The sequence below is a fragment of the Lepisosteus oculatus genome, chromosome 21, assembly GCF_040954835.1.
Source record: "Lepisosteus oculatus isolate fLepOcu1 chromosome 21, fLepOcu1.hap2, whole genome shotgun sequence".
In the NCBI taxonomy this organism is placed as follows: Eukaryota; Metazoa; Chordata; class Actinopteri; order Semionotiformes; family Lepisosteidae; genus Lepisosteus; species Lepisosteus oculatus.
The window spans coordinates 16,094,317-16,115,063 of record NC_090716.1 but is presented as its reverse complement, the minus strand read 5'-3'; the positions used below and the strand labels follow the sequence as shown (position 1 = coordinate 16,115,063).

The following is a 20,747-nucleotide window of genomic DNA, read 5'->3' as shown; positions in this document are numbered from 1 at the left end:
ATATGCAAGGTAATGCAGTCTTTTGGGCTTTTTAGACAGGGAGAGTAGTTGTTCAGTATACTTATATGACCAGCTGTGCTATTTTTTTGGCAAAACATTTGATGTCACCGATTATTTTTATGCCATGATAATGTGGCATTGCTGTTTGTATGTGGCTGGGCGTCACCACTGCAACGCCTGTACTGCACACAGGAGAAGGAGGCCTGTAGATTCACTCATCTGACTTGCCCACCAGCGTAGCCATTCATCTTCTGACATGCTGCAAGCTGCCAACTGGAGAAGCAGCACTGCATCTCTCAGCCTGCAGTCATGGGGTGAGCCGTATGTGTCTCTGTCTGCTGGAAAGTCCAGGCTGCCCTCACCAGCTCAGGGTTGGTCCACCTTAAATAATCCAAGCAAAGGGAAATGACTGCATTGACAACACATGATGTTTTCCAGCAATTTTAGCAATCTGTTTCTAGATATTGGCCTTGGAGCCTAGAAGTAACCATCAGAGAATGATGGGTGAGTGGATTACCAAGCAAAGCCACTTGTTTGGAGAGCATTTTATACCTCTAGAGCACATGGACCTCTATAGACTATTACTAATCCCAGTCCTGGTGACGCAGACTCTGGCTGGTGTTCATTCCATCCCACCATCATGAGATCATTGAAGCCTTACTTGATCTAAGAAGCTTCTTCAATCCAATATTTGCAATTTTGTTTCATGTTACAAGTTCAGGATTTTATTTCAAAATACAGTGGATAAAGCTCCAGCGTGTTTAAGAGCTGGAAACAAACAGTTCGCATTTTTATTATTGTTATTATTATTTTAAATCAATGATGGATTTCATTGTATAACTGAGGCTGAAATTAAAAACAACAGGTGTGTGGCTCACCAAGACCAGGATTAGGAACTGCTGATGTGGAGCCTATAACCTCTAGACAGTACAGCTTTGAGCTTGGGTTATCCAGCAGGCAAACTATGACAGATGTTCCCCAAAGGTTGAGACACAGTGTTGACTTGGGAAGACTAGAGTCACCCAGGTTATCCTGGCTTTGCAACAAAGACCCCTGTGATGTGCTGGCTGTCCTGGTGCGTTGTCACTGAGACATGGATGGCTCCTCCAGTCAGTACCAGTGATAGGCTGTAGGTCGTCTGTGTTTGTAATGGATGCCCCTGGCAGGTGAGCCTTTCCGAGGAAGCGTGGACAGACCTCACTGCCCTGCCTCCCATTGTAGCACCAGCACCAGCACCAGGCTGATTAACTAGAGGCAATTCCATACTGGAAAATTGGGGAGACAAAGAAAAATAACAGATGATTGCACTTTTGTTTAAAGAAAGGTTAACTCCTGTTTAAATGGCTTAATATCATGATTGAGGTTGTACTGTGAAGAACAAGCTGCAGACAACTGCAGCAGAGAGGTAGAGGAAGCAATTCTTGATTGACCTAGCCCAAAGCAGCTAAACATGTCTAATGTTTCTAATCACATTTAATGCCAGGTGCATGAATCATAAAGATACCTCTTTTCTCTGAAATGGCATCAGAAACTTGTTTGCTCATGCATTTCTGTTGCTCTGTGACGCAGATCTCCTAGTTAGAGTCTGAGAAGAAACCGTTCATGTTTGGTCACAAGTGGCCTCGAGTCTGTGTGCACAGGTTTGGTGAATCTAAAAGGACAAATGTGCCCACCTTGTGGTGAGACCTGAGACTCTATCTCTCGTCTCCTGTCTCAGGTCTTATCTCACTGGCTGTAATGGTCTTTTACCTCTAAAAACTAGTAAATAGCACTAGCAATCTCAAAACCTGCAGAAGAACTTGTGATTTTCTTTTTTTCACCCATGACTATGATGGGTTACAGTAGAGCTGGGATTTGGTTCAGAAAAAAGATTTCAGTTCAGTGTTGCTTTCTCTATCCAAGACCTGACTTATAAAACTCCTATATCCTGCAGAAGAATTGTGGGGCTGTATTATTTCTATCTTTTAGAAGAACAACAAAGCCATGATATACCTGAAGCTGCTGTATCTGTTCCATGCAAAATACCATTGTGTTTCATATTGTAATATGAGCTTTATTTTCACGATAATTTATACTGTAATATGAGCTTTCTCAATATGTATTTATTTTTAAGGGAAACTAAATGCATGGATTGCGTTTACATCACATTGGAAGACGTTGGAAGATTGTACTATGTAATACTTCTTTCTTTTCTTTTTGCTCTTCCCTGGACTACACACTTATCTGACAGTTAGTATTTGTATCTTTCTGCCCTTTCTGATCAAACGTTTCACAAGTTAACTACCTGATGACAAACTCTGCACTACTCTGCCTACTCAGATGTCAGTTATCAGGTGTGATAAATTTATCATCATGGAAAACATTATTAATAGAAAATATTGTACTGTGTATCAATTAATATGTTACCTAATATGAGGTGGACGTTTTGGTAGAATCATGAAGATGATGACAACTGCCCTTTCCCAAAGATCACAGCCGGCTTCATTCCTGTTAATTCAATCTGTGTGCTCTCACCGCTCCGTAAAGTCAAATCTGAGCAGAGCAAAGCAAAGCAAATGATCTCCAGCTCAAAAACGGCATGGTAATTCAACACAATAAACTACTGACCCTTCATAGAATTATAACCAAAATACATGAAAAACTGACTGGAATTCAAAATGTTTTTATTTGTTTAATTAATGTATTGCTTTGATTGCCAATTGAAAAGTGAAATTTGAAGGAATACAACATGAGAAAATTGCTGAAAGAAATAGTACTAATACCAAGGCTAATAATTACAGCAGTGATCATGTTAGAAGAGAGAAGAGTTTTAAAATGGGAATATCCTATGGTTGTCATATGATGATTGGGATGGAGATGATAAAATGGAAATCAATAACAAACTTTTGCATTGTCTAAGAGTAATGCCAGATGAATGTTTAACAAAGGAGAGGCAGCTTCAGCTCCTTTAACTATTCCTCCACCTTCAATTTGAACAGGAACTATAAAAATCAAACCTAGGACCGGTGCTGAACACCTCCAGCTGGCTTGGTCAAGACTACATGCTCACAGTTGTGTCAATGGAAATACTGTACGTGGCCTCATTGCAGTGATTTAAGCTGCAAAAAGGCAGTTTTACTTTAAGTGGATGAATTGGGGATGGCACAGTGGTCAGCACTGCTGCCTTGCAGTGCTGGGCCCTGGGATCAGTTCCAGACCTGGGGATAGGGTGCTGTCTGTGTGGAGGTTTGTACTTTCTCATCATATTGACATGGGTTTCTGCTGGATGCTCCTGTTTCCTCTCACAGTGCAAAAACATACTGGAAGGTTAATTGGCTTTAGGGAAATCTGGCCCTAGGTGTGGATGCATGCCTGTCTGTGGTGTGCTGGGTGTACTCCTCCTTGTGCTTGTTGCTTGCCAGTTTAAGATCAAACTCCCCCCAATATCCTGCATTTGAAGAAGCAGTCAGAAAATAGATCGACAGACTACTTGGTACGATGTTAACTACGACTAGCCTATCTTCTTTTTAATTGTTTCCGCATATTAATCCTGCTCATGGTATTAAAACCAGTCTTGGCATTGAACTGTATTTGTACTAAAACCCATGGTTTGGTCATAGTACGTTGTTCAGTCCATGGAGTTGAGATATGGGGTCACAGATTTGAGACAATTCTTTTGATCAATTTGACCCCTTCCCAAGGGTACAGAAGGGTAACGACAAATAGAATCAAAGGCTAGGTGTTTATATCTGCATTATTCTGTTTGGACTCTATCATAGATTTAAGCAATCATCTGCAATTTGATGCTAAAGTAACACTACTTGCTGTTCAAGAATTAAAGAAAGCAAATTTTAGAGATGCTGAAAGATTCAGTTTGTGATTAAATTAATTGTGATTTTTAATCATTTAAAAAAATGTCTTATTTTAAGGCATTGAAGTACCATCCATTATTCAACAACTTGAAAACTCTTTGAAAGTATTGAAAACACCACATTGTTATTTAGAAATTTAGCATTGCAGTAGAAGCAAATGCCATCAATTGTGAATTAATTTTGTTCATTTGTAGCTTTTTTCAGATCAGTTTTAATTCCTAAGCATTTGTCTGCTGTAAGCCACTCACTGTTATTATTGGTGCATACATAGTGTAACAGGAGTTGGTCTCGGCTCCCGTGAAGCATAGTTCAGGACCCTATGCAGACGGTATAATCCGGAAGTAAATTGAGAAGGACATCAGGGGAGGAGACGAAGAGGATCAGGGCGGGTTGACAGACAGGGGGGCGTGACTATGGTGATCCGGTGCTCGGGCAGCGTGGCGAGTTCAGGCAGTCCAAAGGGGGAGTCTGAGTCGCAGTCCAGAGTCCAAAACCGGGGGATCCATCCAAGACGATACAAACACAGTTAAAATCTTGAACGGTATCTGGGACAGGGACAAGGAATAAAACCAGGGTAACGAGGCCAGGTGCTCCGAGCCCCGGACTGAGACGATCAGGACGCAGTGATGAAGCCGATGCCGTCAGGTCTCTCCTGGGCCCACTGGTAGGCGGGCTTTTGGGCGTCCATCTCCCAGTGCTGAGCCAGGAACAGCAAGAGAGCCAGGCTTAAATAGTGAAACAAAACAGGAGGCAGGTGCACATAATCAACTAAATTACAAGAGTCGGAGCTCTCTTAAGAGGATGGATGCCAATCGTGACACCTAGGACCAAAATGCAACAACAGCATACTTTTATTGAGGAATTCATAAACCTTTATAACCTTTTTTCTATTATACACCCTCAGCAAAGTGAGTAAAATTCTTAACTACCCAAAAAATTAAGAGTTAAGAGTGGCAGCACTCCTAACTCTTAAGAACAGTGTTGTAAACTAAATTTTACTTATGGAATAGTTATGTTTGTGGTAATTACAGATTTAATCAAGCTTTAAGATCATTAGCAGTGGTAGACCTTTTCTTCACTGTTTTATTATCTAAAACATTGAAATATCTTTCTATAGTGTAACTTTACAATTGCTTATTGTGTTCTCTACCTAAGGCTTGAAGGTCAAGTTCATTTAATACACCTACTGGTCCAATCTACAATGTACTACACAGGGAACTTCCATAATCAAGAATTAATGCATTGCAGTGTTAATTGACCATTTAGTCATTGTAAAATTTGATCAACCTGCTTCGCTGAGTGTCAGCCCCCTGACCATAGGAAACCTGTTTAAGCTTTTGGATGACATGTTTGGTAGCTGTGACACAATAATATATACATGTACATTTAAAAAACAGCAACACTGTTTTTCTTTTTTTATTAGATTTTCAGAGCATACGGAACCGAGCATAAAAATATACGTAATAGAGAAAAACCCGGAATTGAAAGACAAGGAGCGAGAGGAAAGAGACAAAGGAAATACGTTTTTTAAAAGGTGGCGTTTCAGAGGGGCTCTCAGCTGAAGTTGAAAATCACGCCATCCGAACTCCAGCCAGTCATCTCCTGGGTGTATGAGTCAGCTTCCACTCCAGAGAGCAGGCCCGCTCGCTCATCAGGCTTCTACCGCTGCTGGCTCAGGCATTATGACTACACTGCAGCCTTCAGCTGAAGTGACGTTAAGCTGTGTCCCCCTTCAAGTGCACTTCACATGCATGAGAAACAGCCAAATACGTCCATCTTATTCCGTATGTATACAGTACCAATTTCCATGAATTCCTTAAAGATTAAGAGTTATCTGTTACAAAAAAAGAAAACAGCTTTTGAAAGAAATATTGCCATAATATTTGCTAATAAAAGATATCAGACAACTAATGATAGGATTGATGTAAACATGGTTCCTTTCATCTTTGATTCCAGTGTGCTGACCTCACAGAATCGCAGGACTATAGTACAATATTTTCCCACATCTTGAAATGGAGCTGCTGCTCCAAGACAGTGCTCATATCTGAACTCGAGTCCTCTAGGCTTCGGTGTGTATGCACTCCCACCCTGCCATACGAGCCCTGTTGATTATACTCCCCGATGGTGTCAGAGAGACCTCATGCTTCAGCTGTGCATCAGACCCTTCCCAGAGTTCCCTGACTCTGCCTGAAGGTTTCACATAGATGCATCGTGCTGCATGAGACGCACTTGGTGCTTGTCTGTGCCACTACCGGTGCCCTCCAATAATCTGCAATGTGCTCTGAACAGGATCCAGACTCATGTCCTTCACACTTCAGGAAAAAGTGGAGCTTCCAAAGAGGCTACGTTCTTTGGAAGCACTTGCTTTGAGCTCTATTTCCACAAGTCATCTTCGATTGGTGGTGTAGTTCTATGCTTTCACAGCTCTGTCCTGTTCTGTAAACTCTACCAGACCCACATACTGTATGACTCAGGTTCACTGTAAGCTGCGAGGGTCACACCCAGCCTAGTGCCTAGCAAATTTCCAACCTTTCCACTCAATGTTTTCAGCATGGCCTTGTGTATACCCTGTATAACTTTAGGATCTGCACTGCAGTTTGAAATGGTACATATTTGTAACTTTGAAGACATAAAATAAAAAGGGGTTCTGTATTAAAAGCTTAGTGCAGATCATGACAAACATGGATGCATTTTAGCCATATCTTCTATGTATTATTTTGTGAAGGTCCACTTTTTCACAGCACTCAATCAATTAGTTCCCAGATGTGTCCCATGACATTTATGTCAGCTTTAAGCCAATACATGAAACCAAAAAGTGGAGCTATGACACAGGCAAATTATACAGATGTGAAGTGATGAGCACCACTCCGTGCCTTCATGTTTGATGTTGTTTTTGAGAGACTCAAGTGAAAAAATCAAAATGAAATGTTTTCTTAGGAGTTGTGGTGGCTAGAGTTTGAACCTGTAAATCCTGCAACTACATATTTTCATGGGAATGACATGGGAAACATATTGTTTCCTGTAGATAACAGCAACTTACATAAATCTATATGACTGCAGGGATGTCTCCATGGAGAGTACTGCATGTTATGTTCTTGCTTTGTGATATATATATAACAAGTATTTTTACAAGTGTGGGGTTACAAAAAATATAGAACAAGCAGGAAATTGATCAAGCATATTAGTCAATTATTAAAATAAATATTCATAACCCTTAACTTGCAAGAATTTTGGCCAAGAATATACCCAAGTGGTTGGTATAGTTAGAGGCATGTGAATTCTCTGGCACAGTTTTGGTAAAAATTATAATAATTTAGGCACAATTGGTTAAACAAATATTTACTAACAATGACCATACGCACATTACATGAACATACAACACCTAGGTTTCCCTATGTACAGTACAAGTTTACAGACAAGGCATCCTAGAGACCTAATGTCCTAACCACCCAAAAAACTCCCAGACTCTTGCCAAGTATTCAACTCGACTGCCTACAAAGGCCAGAATAAGGTAAAGCTGCTTTCTAAACTAAATTTTAATCTGTGGTTAAAACTCTCTCTCTACAAACCCAGATGCCACAAAATAAATGGGAGCCTATCTCCCTATTCTAAATGCACTCACTTACCAAAAGAGGTTGTTTTTAACCTAGGGATTCTTCACTCTGGAAATCAGAGTTCCCTAACAAACACAGAACAGTAGGCTTTCTTAGCGAGGTTCAAATAATTAGCTATAATCTGGTCTTTATGGATGTACCTCTTGTCTGGCACACACTTCATTTTATGTGTCCTTCTGTCTCTTTGCTCTCTCCTTGTCCTCTTTTCTGATCTCTCTGTCTCTGGCTACACGTTTGACACTCTTAATCATTTACCCAGAATTTAACTAATTTAAACAAACTTTTTGATCAGTGTCTCACACCCAGCACAATTAAGTAAACATCCCTTAGTCTGAAGCTCTAAGAAGAGGAAATGTTATCACTAGTTAAAAGTTACCCATTGTCTCTAGATTCTTAGAGACACTTCTATAGTCACCTATCATAGCCTGTAACAGTGTATTAAAACACATGTACATATTTTGTCGAGGTCTACCTAAAAGAAAATTTACTGAATATATTTTTTAAATGTTTTTCAAGATTTTGATTATTTATTATTATACAAAATAATATTATCCACAGCCAAAACGTTGTGTTACTTTTCTTTTCAGCATGAGAAAACCTTTGCCTGTTCCTTATTTTGTATTTTGTGAATTACAATGAAAAACTGCTTTAGGATATCACAAAGGGCCATCCAGTTGTTATTTTGTTTTTTTTTGCTGTGTTGACCTCCAGTAGCTTCCTGCTTTTTTCACTCTTCACTGACACACAGGACTGTACATCCTACACCAGAATAACGAGGCATTTCGCCTGCAGCTCGGACGCTGTCATCGCGTAGTTCCGTCGGTTTGTCGTCTTGGAGCATGTTGCTGTTGTTGTCAGTGAAGGGACCAGTGCTCCACAAACCAGTGTGTGCTTCAGAGCAGATGCAGGGGTCTGCTATTCACCTGTACATCAGTATTAGAGCCAATTAAATCACGCAATTAAACTGAGTGCTCCTGTGTCCCTGTTTACCTTCAAGCTTTAGCTGTTTCTACATGTACACTCCAGCTTTGAATATCAGTACTGATGCCCTTGTAGCTTGGAGACTCTTAACGTCAATAAGAGATTCTCCACAGGACAATGTATAGCCTTACCTAACCTTTTCAATTTGTGCTTCAGGCTTCTGATTACAAAAAACTCTTTTAATGATTTTCCTGCATTAGTCAAAAGCCAGCAAAAATTGGTACATTCCATTACCAAAATTATTTTCCAGATCGACATCTGCGTCCAGCCTCATGTAACATAAGTTTTTGCTATGTTACTAATGTTTTCATAAAACAGTTTGATGTTGGCCTGAAAGTACCCCAACACTTGTGAGATTCAGTTTGGGATTATTTTAAATGTGGTTTAGTTGTTCAAAACAGAACAACAACAAATGCAAAAACAAACACAAAGAAAGGCATACTGAAAAGGGAACTCACAGTGGTGATGTAAGAATGTTTGGAAGAAAACAACAACAACAAAATGTGGGCATGCTGTTATAGTCTGTAGCAAAATGTAACCTAACCGTACATATTTAAAAAAAAATTGCCAATGAAAGCCAACAAGCGTAAAAAGATATCTAATTGATATTACAATCGGAGATCTCAATAACATGCACCATGTTATTGAAAAAGCTCCAACAGTATTAGGTAATTTTAGCATAATTCAAATAGTGTATCTAGAGGGGCTGGGTATTTATTTAGAGTTGTGCCCTGGTGATGTTTATTTAAGTTATTTAAACAGATGAGGAATGTTATTCATGGAGTCCAGGTTAGGATATTTCCAGCACTCACTTAGACTAGAGACTTTTTCAGTGGGTAGGTTTTGTACCCACCTAAGAAGTGTAGAAGTGTGAGTAGAGGTTTTGAAAAAAGATATTGACCAGTTCAGAATCTGAGCATACAATATCCTTGGTCACCTCAAGTAGAAGCTAGAAGCTTGTTTTGTTTTTCTCTTAATTATTAGGGTTCTAATAATTATTAGGGTTCTCAGCATGCTCATGGTAGAGCTGCCTTTTCTTTTTTATTAGTACAGTGTAGTTGTGCTCTAACATTACTGAGGTTCTTAAATGTGCTTTTCAGAAAGGCCAGGTATCTCGCCTTGCTCTCTAGGAAGTTTCATGTGTTCAGTTACCAATTACAGAACTTGCAGTTTCTATCAGAGAAATCTATTTGTTATGTTTTTTTTTGTCAGATTTGAAGCAACAAAATACAACAGTGCCTAATAGAGCATTTAATCATCTCCCATACATAATGAAGGCTGGTTTACTTTTGTTCAGTTTTAAAATTATTTCTAATAAGCCAGAGACATGGTTTACAAAGTGGTGCTTTTGTTTCTAAACCAAAATGTAAAATAACACCCTCAGAGGCCCTTACGTCCAGGATGAATAAAATAAAAATGGTGCCACAAGAATTTCTCTAAAACAGGACACACTGTAATAGCACCCCTCTTCCACAGTACAAGGGAAACTCACACATGTCATTGAATCAGATCTGCTTTATAAGGAATCTGAATACACTATGACCACTGGACTTGCCACTAAACACAGACAGGAAAAAAATGGATGTCACAGTGGAAGAGCAGGGGCAGTACTCAAGCTGGACATTGCTTTCTTGAAGCCCCCAGACACCGTGCAGTGTCATACAGACTGGGGTGAGTTCTGAAGAACATGGTAAAAACAGGCAGCTCCTCACACCAAGATGGTGAAGGGACCTCTGCATGGGGAGACGCTTTTTCCAACCTCTTCTCTGATAGCCTAAAGGATGAGGCGTCGGTTTTCAGAGAGGCTGTGAAGCAGACCTCAGGAAAATCCCTGGGTGCAGAGACCGGTGCCTCAGAGACCTTGGTAGTTCCTCTAGTGACTCATCACAGTAAAGCACAGTGTCTGTAATTGCATGCTGTGAGGTAAGAAGCGGATTCCTGTTTTCATCTCTTGGGTTTTGGGGGAGGGGGTTCTCTGTGGCCTGCACAACAGAGAATAGCCATGAAAACTGCCCTCAGATGAGACCCAGTTTGATTTTTAAAATCCTATCAAATCAATCAGGTAAAGGGGTGCGGAGTGTGACAGCCTCTTGATTAAGCTACCAATCTGGCAGTGAGCCACCACCACTCCACGTTTTATTTTTGAAAGAAAAACACAATGTCTTTTAAATGACAATTTGACATGAGGCTTAATACTTTGATATCATGAAAAACAAACTCCTTGTCCTATATGGTTGTTTTTCACCTGCCATATGCCGGGGCGGAAGTCTTTAACTCTCAGATTGGTACAAGACTGAGATGTAGCCAGATTCCCACCCACACGAGCATAAATAAGGAACAACAGTGCACTGGCAGCTACCTGATCGGCAGAAGTCACAGGGTCCTAGAGGCACAATAGCTGAGTATCATTACATGAGATGCTGCTGTAGCTTTCTTCTGCTCCTTCAGATCCACATTTTAAGTTCTGCAATTCATGGAACGTTGACATTCGGATGACACACAGATGACGTCAGATTGTCTGCACTGCAGATGGCAGACATTTATAATTCTGAGAGTAAAAAATGATACATTTGCACTCGTTGTTTCTACAAACCCAAGGTGCCACACATAGCCAATGTGTAATATGTGAGTACCCCAATATAACAAAGAATGTCAACAGTCACAAACAGTCACGGTCACAGACATGGTGCAGCACCCAGGCAGGCTCTATCACAGGGTGTGACCCTGTGCTTCAGCAGAGTCAGAAGGCTGCGTCACTCCCTGTGTGGAGACTGGTCTTCAGTAGAACGAGAAGACTAAAATCATCAGATCTCTGATTAAGAGATCTGACGTACACTTGCAATAAGTTCTTAATATCCCTTCCTTAAATTCACTTTACATTTTTCAAATCCTATTTGGTCATTTCTGGCAACCCAGGGTGCTCTGTTCAATGTGGTGAAATGCTACTTATAAGAAGTAAAGATGAAATATTGTTAGTGTAAAGCAGCCTGTAAATTATTTCGTGGTGAAGAGTAGTACTTGGTGTCATTTATGAAGAATAGTCAAAGCCACTTATTTGCTTTGCTCACCTCATGAAAGCAACTTGCATGAGTAAATGGGGACTGTATCTTCTGTCTCTGAGGAATGTCAGAGCTTAAACTCCACGGAAAACCACAGAGTACATTGAAGCTTTGAGGTGTTAACTATAATGACAATCAAAACTAAACAAAAAAAAAACTTTGGATTAACAGCAGTAGGTGGTGTTGCAGAGGCTGGATGGCATACGAAGGAGGTTCAGATATACCTGAAGCATTTGAAAGAAGTAGTGAAGTTTAGACTACATACAAATACCTTAGGGAACATAATCCCTTGGATGGCAGAGAGACTGATATCACTGTATGATACTGCTTATAAAATCATCGGCACACCAGCTTGCATTCAGCTAATCAGTGTGTTCCCCATCACCCTTTTCAAATATCTCTGACCCGGTTTGTGCATGGTTTCCCCAAAACATTTTTTGACGTAGCAGGTTGACATTCTTAACACTCTGTGCATGTGGAATATGGTGATTCACAAATGGACTCTGTGTGGGATGCTTTTTCATCTTCATGTCAGGAAGTATTTTATTAAGAAATGCACCTTAATTTCTCTCAGAGTGAAGGCTGACGTAAGCTCTCGAGCTCAAGAGTAAACGAAGCTCAGGTCCAGCTCTCCGCTTTGCAGGACTCCAATTTGATGGAAACTCTTCAAGTATCTTCCTGATGATGTACCTAACGATTGCAGGTTCTCAAAGTAAATCAAGTTTTCATTCTGGAACTGGAGATGCTGTCAATGGTTCAGCCTCAGTTCTCTTTGTTTGCCCAATTCCTCTTCCTCAATGTTGTGCTTCATCGGTATTTGTCTCTCTGAGTGGAGAATCTGTTGGGAAACTTTGGTTGAAGGACGAATGACTTTTTTAGAAATCTATTTGTAACCCAAACTATTCTGATAGCCAGCAAAGGAAGTTTTTGTTTAATTGTTTGTCTGGAACTCTATGTAGACTGTCATTTTCTGAACGAGAAACCCCTGTTTTGGATGATTGCAAGCAAAGGCAGCTACACTTTTCTGTCCATCTGATCTCTTACAAGAGAACATGCCATGTTGGAGCATCCAAAATATTGGAGGTGGAAAGGTGTGTAAGGAACAACACAGCCTGAATTTTTTTAAAAAGAATTTGTTGTTGACAGCATAAAGAATTGTTTTATTCATTCCAAGTTGAGAGATTGTTTTGTGGCTCATTTTTGTTGAGGTGCATTTGATTCCACTTGATGGGAGGCCACATACTGTATAAAGACAGTCAAAAGTGTTGAATTAGAAGTTGTGAAATGTATGTGTATTTTACAGAAGCGCATCACTGCCACCAAGGAAAAATAAATCCTCACCCTTATCTTGTAATTACAAGAAACGTATCATAGAATTACGAGGAAATTATCTCATAATTACAAGAAAATTATCTCGTAATTATGACTTAGTAATTCTCGTGTACTTTATGTGCTCACGCGATAGCACAATTCTTGTATAATACCTTTATCAAGTAGGGAGCTACTGTACTTCAGCATGCGTAGGCTGCAAGGAACATGTTAAAGGTTTATTCCATGATGAAAAGAGAAGAAAAGAAACAACGTTTTGGCTGTGAAGCCTTCACCCGGGTCCCCGGCGTCACTCAACAGGGAACAGGCCAGCTGAGCTAAAGGGAGATCTCCTCTCAGCCCCAACGGCTGAGGTCCCTGCTATTCACAGGGAAGGGCGGTGACGTCACCGCGCTGGCAACTGGCTCGCACAACCTGTAATGTCGGCGGTGTCCGTTACAATACCTATATCACTATGTCCAGACATGTTTAAGCAGTGGAAGTGATTGCACCTGTAACTGTTCATAACAGAACCATCATTACTTTGAACTCTAAATCCCACAATACTGGTCTTAATGCTTGTAATGAGATTTCATTATGACTAAACCCCAGTCGAAATCTGTACAAATTCTGCAGTGCTGGACACGATCATTAAACTGAAAGTGCCAGCCAAGTTCACCGTAGCTTCTACATGCGTTCAGTGCACAACGTTACAGGTTGTACATACACTGACGTAAGCTTTGCTATCTCGTAATCATGAGATAAGGGGGCAAATTGTTTTTCCCCTTAGTGGCCATGCGCTTCTGTAGTATATATATATACCTAACATTATAAATTAGGTCATGCTTTTCTAAAGAAAGAAAGAAAAGAAACATAATGATAAAACTCACTTAGCAGATGTGTGTTCCGGTGGAGATACTATATATACCCATTACTCAAAAACTCAGTACTTAATGTATATACCCATAACCAAACTCATAAAGCAAACATATGCATAACATAGTGGTAAAAAATTCCAGAACTGCTAGCAATATAAAGACTAGTAAGATATATTAAAATATATTTCAACATATCACAGCAGACTGCACATTCCCCCTTGCAAAGCTCTGCTCGCAGTCAGTGCATGTTATGTACAGAAGATTGTGTTTAACCCAACGATCTGTGAGCTGTGATCAGCGCCCACCCACGGGTGGAAGGTGCAGGGTGTGTTTTAAAACAGACCAGGGTACTTAACTTGTGTTTTGTCTGGTCCTGAATCAGATCGGGCTAATTTCACTGCTGTCCTCCGGTCTCCTGACTTCCAATGTGTTTAGCTGTTGTAGACCTCAGCAGAGCATGGCTGGGAATGATTCGGTATGACAAGACACTACAAAGGCTGTTGAGCTATGGTACATTATAATGTGTAATTTTCATACTCAAGACGTCTGTTTATTTTAAAAATAACTCCCTGTCTACACCCATACCCCTCCAATTAAAAAATGACATTTCTACAAAAACTATTTTGTGCTTGTTGGTATGCCTACACCTCTCTTATTCTTTGCAGGTAATCTGATCAGCTCTGGACATCACAGTGCAGTTCTCACCCTTGGCTGAATGTGAGGGTATTTCCTACGGGCTTCCTGTCCTGCATGCTGGGATGACAAAAACAACAGACCCCATTGCATGTAAGTTCCAGACTATTCTCAGCCTGTTAGCCTGTTAAAATATCTGTATATCACATCAATTAAGACTAGAGGCATATAATGTAATCTATTTACTGAACACAGTATTTGTTGAAGTTTGTCCTATTCTTTCAAGGTGAAGAGTTTGCTAGTGTAAGTTACTAAATGTCAGCTGTATGAATCTTATCCCCTTCCAAGACAAACCTGGTGACAAACCTGGTGAATAAATGACATATAGTGCCTTTTTGTTGGTTTTGTACAGTATATATCCTTAGTGCTTGATGCTTTCTACAGGAATTCCCCCTGTACTCTCAATAGCTGTAATCAAATATAGGAATGATTCCAATAATGATAGAGTGATAGGAGTTTAAAAATGTACCGTGTTGTTTCATTGGAAATGTACAGTGCATTAATTTTTCTCATTTAATTCAAAGATTCAAATTCGCATGTTGAAACACCATCAGGAAAAGATGTCTTGTCCACATATTACATTGTTTAATGAGAATGCCACACTTCTTAAGTGTTATTTTAGGGTACCACACCAGTATCTTTAGGGATACTTCACATTTCCTCAAGGACTGTGAACTATCATCTATTTGAGAAAATCTGTATTATTTTCCATTCATTAAAAAACTTTTTCATTTTCTTTATTTGAATTGCAGCGTTCCAGTAAGTCTACACAAGAGGTTAATCATGTACTGTAGAATGAAATAAAAGATTATCCATAGAAATGAGGGCCACAAAGATGTACAGTACACTGTTGCAAAGACATCCAGGTCAGGTTTTACATATAGCATATTTTTTTTAAACAACAGTTTTTCACCTTTTCTTTCTGCATTGTTTTGTTTATGTAAACCATTGAAAGACACACACTTTTCTCACACTTTCTACCTTCAGTTCCTCAAAGGAAGCAGTATAGGAAAGGGCCTTCCAAACGACCACACACTGAGAGGAGGTTAATTCAGCTTCACTGCGAATGGTTTTTCTCTAATTACTTGGTGTTTAGGGTTACAATTTAGGCAAAGGTTTGTATGTTGAAATGGGTCTCTCTCTTGGTACCCAAAGTCAATTTTACGGGAGAGTTAAGATCTGAGAGGTTTGAAGGCCTGATTCTAGGTGACTCATCCCCTTCTCCTTCCTTGCTCTAGCCAGCTGCTCTCTGTGAGGTGTGACTGTGAGGAGATGAATCTTAGTCCCGAAACCAAAGTCAAAAGAACACAAGAGAGGTTACCAATGACATATCCCATAAGCCCCAGAAAGTATCCAGTGGAGTGATTCCAGAGCAGCAATTTATTTTCTGCACTGTAGAGGCCAAAACCGAGCACAGTATTCTAACTAAGGCTGTATGATAACACCCCTTAGTTGAAATTAATTTTAAGTCAAACACTTTGCCTTTTTAGCTGCTTCCACACGTTGCCTGCATGATATTGATGACGTGTCGATATAAACACATACTGGATGCCAACATGTGCGATAACCCCAGGTTCAGACTCACAGAGCTGTTGGGCCAGAGCAAGCCTCAGCTAACAGCTCCTACAGTTACAGTACCACACGGAGGACTGGAGCCCTCCAAGCTGAAAGCGCTTGCTCTGACCTGGTTCCCTCTAAAACCATCACATTTAACTGGTTTCAAATTTTTACTTTTTTATTTTTCACCAGATTTTATCCAAAATATGTATAAGTTTGGAGATTCTAAAATGACAACACCCCCCACCATCATTTTTTGCTCTGATATTCCAAAACTTTTCAATATATCCTGAAGACATTGTGGTATTCACGTAGTATTTAACAGGTACTTGTCACTTTCTTTGTTTCTTTGTGAAAATGGTGCTAATAACAGTGGAACACATTTTCTTCCCACACCAAAGGAGTATCTCCCTTGCTGCTAGCATGGCATTCAGATAAAAATAAACCCTACTGAAAGAAAAATCAGGGCTACACTTCTGACAAGGTGTTTCAAACTTCAACGCACCGGTAATACTAGAAACTGTAGACTTAAATCCACACAGAGACCATTTAGATGTAACAAAATCAGTAAATGAACTGGAGTTTACCTGAGTAAACACAAGATTCCTGCTGCCTTTCAGTTAATTCATTCACCTGATTAAGAAGCAGACTATTTAAAAACTGATAAAAGGAGGCCGGTGAAACAATAGCAGTTAACTCCAATATATAGGGGCTGCATGTGAAAAAAAGGTATATCATAATGCAATACAGTAGTTGTACAATCTAGGCTGCTGTGTTGTTGCACTGCAGATGGCAGACATTTATAATTCTGAGAGTAAAAAATGATACATTTGCACTCGTTTCTACAAACCCAAGGTGCCACACATAGCCAATGTGTAATATGTGAGTACCCCAATATAACAAAGAATGTCAACAGTCACAAACAGTCACGGTCACAGACATGGTGCAGCACCCAGGCAGGCTCTATCAATTGATACTACTATCCTATGAATACAGCAAATGTCTAAAATAGAGATTGAAAACTTGTTAGTCTCTGGATTTTCAGATAGACTTAAGGGAGAATGAGGGGAAATTGTTTTTTTTTTAATGCCACGTTGATTTAGATATGCAAGAAACGCAATTAACGAGCAAAAACAGACAAAAAGATTCAACAGCTTGAAACAATTCTATGAGCAATACTATGCTCTTGTATGAGATGATGTTATAAATGGTTGTGTCAAAGAAAATGAAAATATTATCTAAGGTAAGTTGAGAGGCAAAAGACAGCACGTCCTGCCAACGTTTTCCTTCTCAGATGTTCAGAAGTACTTTAGAGAACGGGTTCTTCTGTGACCTGAGACTTGTACCTTAAAATATACAGTTTTTCTTATTTTTCTAACCTTAAACTGCAAAAGAGTTTGTGAATGTATTTTAGTTCAGTTGTCTTTCTGGCAGGTTGCTTCAGAACTGTTAATATTCTATTTGCATATTTACATTTGATATTGTTCAAGCATTTCCCTTTAAACTGGAAAGTTAAATGTTGTATTATTTTCAATGTGACAGAATTAATTCAATATTATTCTCTTGTTCCAGTTTCTGTTTTCTTAGCCTTCTTTAATTTACTGAGACTTTATTGTCTCTGTACTGTACATATCAAACATTGCTTTGTGAGGAAGGCATGTTGACAGTGACAGTACAGTGAATTCAGTTTTTTGCTTTTTATGATCTGCTAAATTCTGTCTACTGTATATGCATCTTAAATGGTGAGGGCTCTGTCATTTCAGCACATTATAAACATACTGTATGTTTTTGGATTCTCATTTATAAAAGCAGATTTTCAGGAATTCCCTAAGAAACATTCTCAAAAATGTATAGATAAATGCTGAACGCCTAGACTATGTTTCAACACAAATTATTTTTTAAAGTTTTAAGGTTAAACAATCAATTATTAAGTGTAATTAGGATGGGATACTGAAATACAATATTAGTAGTTTAGAAACAACAGATTGTTTTAAAGGTGCTAGTGTTCTATCTTCTGTCTTATCTGCATCTTTAAGACTGATATTTTATATATTCCTTTTATATTTCAAATTATTTTCTGTGTGACAGAATTCATACAACATTGTTGTCTTGTTGCAGTTTCTGTTTTCTCAACCCTCTTTTAGAAATGCAGCTTAACATGGTGTCAGGTTTATTTTGATCTTTTTCTTCCTCTGTACAAAGCACTGCTTGTTAGAAAAGGATGATGAAATTTTCAGTAAATTCATTTTTTTCTTTTTATTATCTGCTTAATGCTATCTACTAAATGCATCATCACAAACTTCTATTCCAATAACTATTTGTGGTTTCTCACTCATAAAAGTACATTTTCAGTCATTTACTAAGAAAAATGTACAGATAAATGTTCAATGCCTAGACTACTAACACAGATATTTTTAAAGGTTTAAGGTTAAAAATTAGTTTTTAAGTGTAAAAATTACGAGATGCTAAAAACAATGTAAGCAGGTTTCAAATGACAAGTTATTTTTAAACTGCTAATATTCTGATTGTATATTTAAGCTTGGGATTGTACATGTTCAAGAATTATCCTTTAAACTGGAAATTATGTATATATTTTCTACAGTGTATGACAGAATTTATTCAGTATTATTCTCGTGTTGCAGTTTCTGTTTTTTTAATACTCATTTCTGAAATTTAGCTTAAAATGGTGTCAGATCATATTTACTGAGACTTTTATTACTCTGTACATTTCAAACATTGTTTTGTTAGAAAGCATGGTGAAATGTACAGTCAATTCATTTTTTTGCTTTTTATTATATATTAAATTTAATCTACATGCATCCAGAATGGTGAATGCTCTGTCATTTCATCATTTTAAAAACTTCTGTTTCAATGAACATTTTTGGTTTCTCATTCATAAAAGGAAATTTCAGTAATTTACATTCACAAATATGTGTAGATAAATGCTTAATGCCTAGACTGTCAAAACAAATATTTACAAAAAAATCTGTGCTTAAAAATAGTTTTCTAAACGTAATAATGACAGGATACTTAAAATCCACTACTTCAGATGTAAGAATGATTAATAATAAGAACTAAAAATATATTTATGCCCGTAAAAGCTATTAATGTAATGGGGATTTATAATATATCATACTCACTTATTGCAAAACAAATTAAAATTACAAAGCTACAAATGAAAGCAAGGCAAACACAAAACATAAACATACAAAAGCTTCTTTAAAAGCAGGGTTTCAGAATAGTTTCAAATCTTTTTGGGATAGTGCACCAGAGCTTTAGGGTACAAGGTGTAGCCAAATGTTGGGGCCACATGGCATGTCAGTATCAACAGAGCCATTTTTTGCTTGTTTACAAAAATCAGTCATTCAGATTTTAAGATCAAAACCTTAACCGCAAAAAGGATGTGGATCCTACTAGAAAGAAGAAGGATTTTTAAATTAACTGAAAGCCTCGCGGGAAGCTGGTGCGAGGACTCCAGCACAGAAGTGATGTGATTGGCTGCATATGAATTAGGCAGGATCACAGCTGCTGAATTCCGAACACACTACATGGTTACTTTTTTAGTAAATGTAGGTCTTTTTAAAAGACTCCTGCAAATAGGGTGTTACATGAACCAATCTGTGAAAAATCAAATAAGAATCAGTTTTCCACTGTAGACACAGTCAATGTAGGACACAGACACAGTACTTCAAAGATGAAGAACTGGTACATTGACTTTGTCTGGCATTTGCGATCCGGGGTTGAAAAACACACCTGCAGTCCTGATTTTGGAAAGATGTGGATTACAGCTGTCTTTTAACGTAATGTTTTATTTGACAACAACAATATTAAATGATAATTGTAAAGAACCTCAAAGTTACATTAAAAACACTTAAATGTAGAAAAAAATTACCTTTCATTCAGAAAATTAATCTTGCATGAAAAATGCTCAGGCAATCATATGAAACATTAAAATATACTGTAGATAAGTGGAGTAAAAGTTGTTTCATGTTTTATTAAAGATTATAATTTCTTGCACATAAAGAAATTGTCAACACATTTCCTTGTCCCTTTCAAATGAAAAGTGGTGTTTTTATCTAAACCTTTACAAGTGGACTCAAAAACCATAGAAAAGGCACCAGAAAGAGTAAACCTCGTAGTTATTTTTTCAGAATTACTCAAATTGACATTTTTTCCTAGTCAGAATATGTTGTATGAAGAAGGCATTTTTATATTCCTCTCTTGAAAATATACAGATCAGGAGGAAAACAATCAGGTTCAGATTCTCTTAGTTCAGCAGCCTCCTGTTAACAGGAGACAAAATTAAACTTGTGGTCAATTTAGTTCCTGAACAAAAATATTCTGCAAAACTGTTCAAGTAAGAACCTGCATAAATCAGTTCAAGGTTATATTATTTGTTGACCACATATGGCTGAGACATTTCTGCTTCCTAAAAACAGAATTCTGAAACGGATGAAGAAAGAGGCAGTTCAGGTCTCGCCACACAACTGTCTAAGCAACAGGCACTACCTACACTGAGCAATAGTTAAAACCTTTACACTGCCATTTTAAACTCTGTCCTGCCCTTTACTAAACTAAACATACTTTGTCATTATTAAAAGTATGAAGGATTCCAGGTTGTGTTATTTTTTTAAATTAACAAGCCATTTTTCCATTTCAAATGAACACATTCAATATTCCAACAATTTATTAACTACAGTTAACACATTGTAGGAATGGAATGGTTGTACAGCATATGTACTACTGTATATACAGTATATGCAACGTCCAACTAAATGCTACACTGTACAATTCTAGTTGTATTTG

The 20,747-nt window shown here is 38.4% G+C and overlaps 2 long non-coding RNA genes across 5 annotated transcripts in view; one reads left to right on the top strand and one right to left on the bottom strand.

Annotated features, from left to right (window-relative positions):
- Nucleotides 1-20,747, top strand: part of LOC107075795 (uncharacterized) — a 68,240-nt gene that overhangs the window by 32,916 nt on the left and 14,577 nt on the right. For all 4 annotated transcript variants that reach the window (XR_001477308.2, XR_001477303.2, XR_001477311.2 and 1 more), the window contains exon 5: nt 14,357-14,477. This is a non-coding gene — a long non-coding RNA (uncharacterized lncRNA). The remainder of the gene's footprint in view (nt 1-14,356; nt 14,478-20,747) is intronic.
- Nucleotides 314-20,747, bottom strand: part of LOC138224455 (uncharacterized) — a 115,584-nt gene continuing 95,150 nt past the window's right edge. Inside the window, exon 4 of the long non-coding RNA XR_011182950.1 lies at nt 314-381. This is a non-coding gene — a long non-coding RNA (uncharacterized lncRNA). The remainder of the gene's footprint in view (nt 382-20,747) is intronic.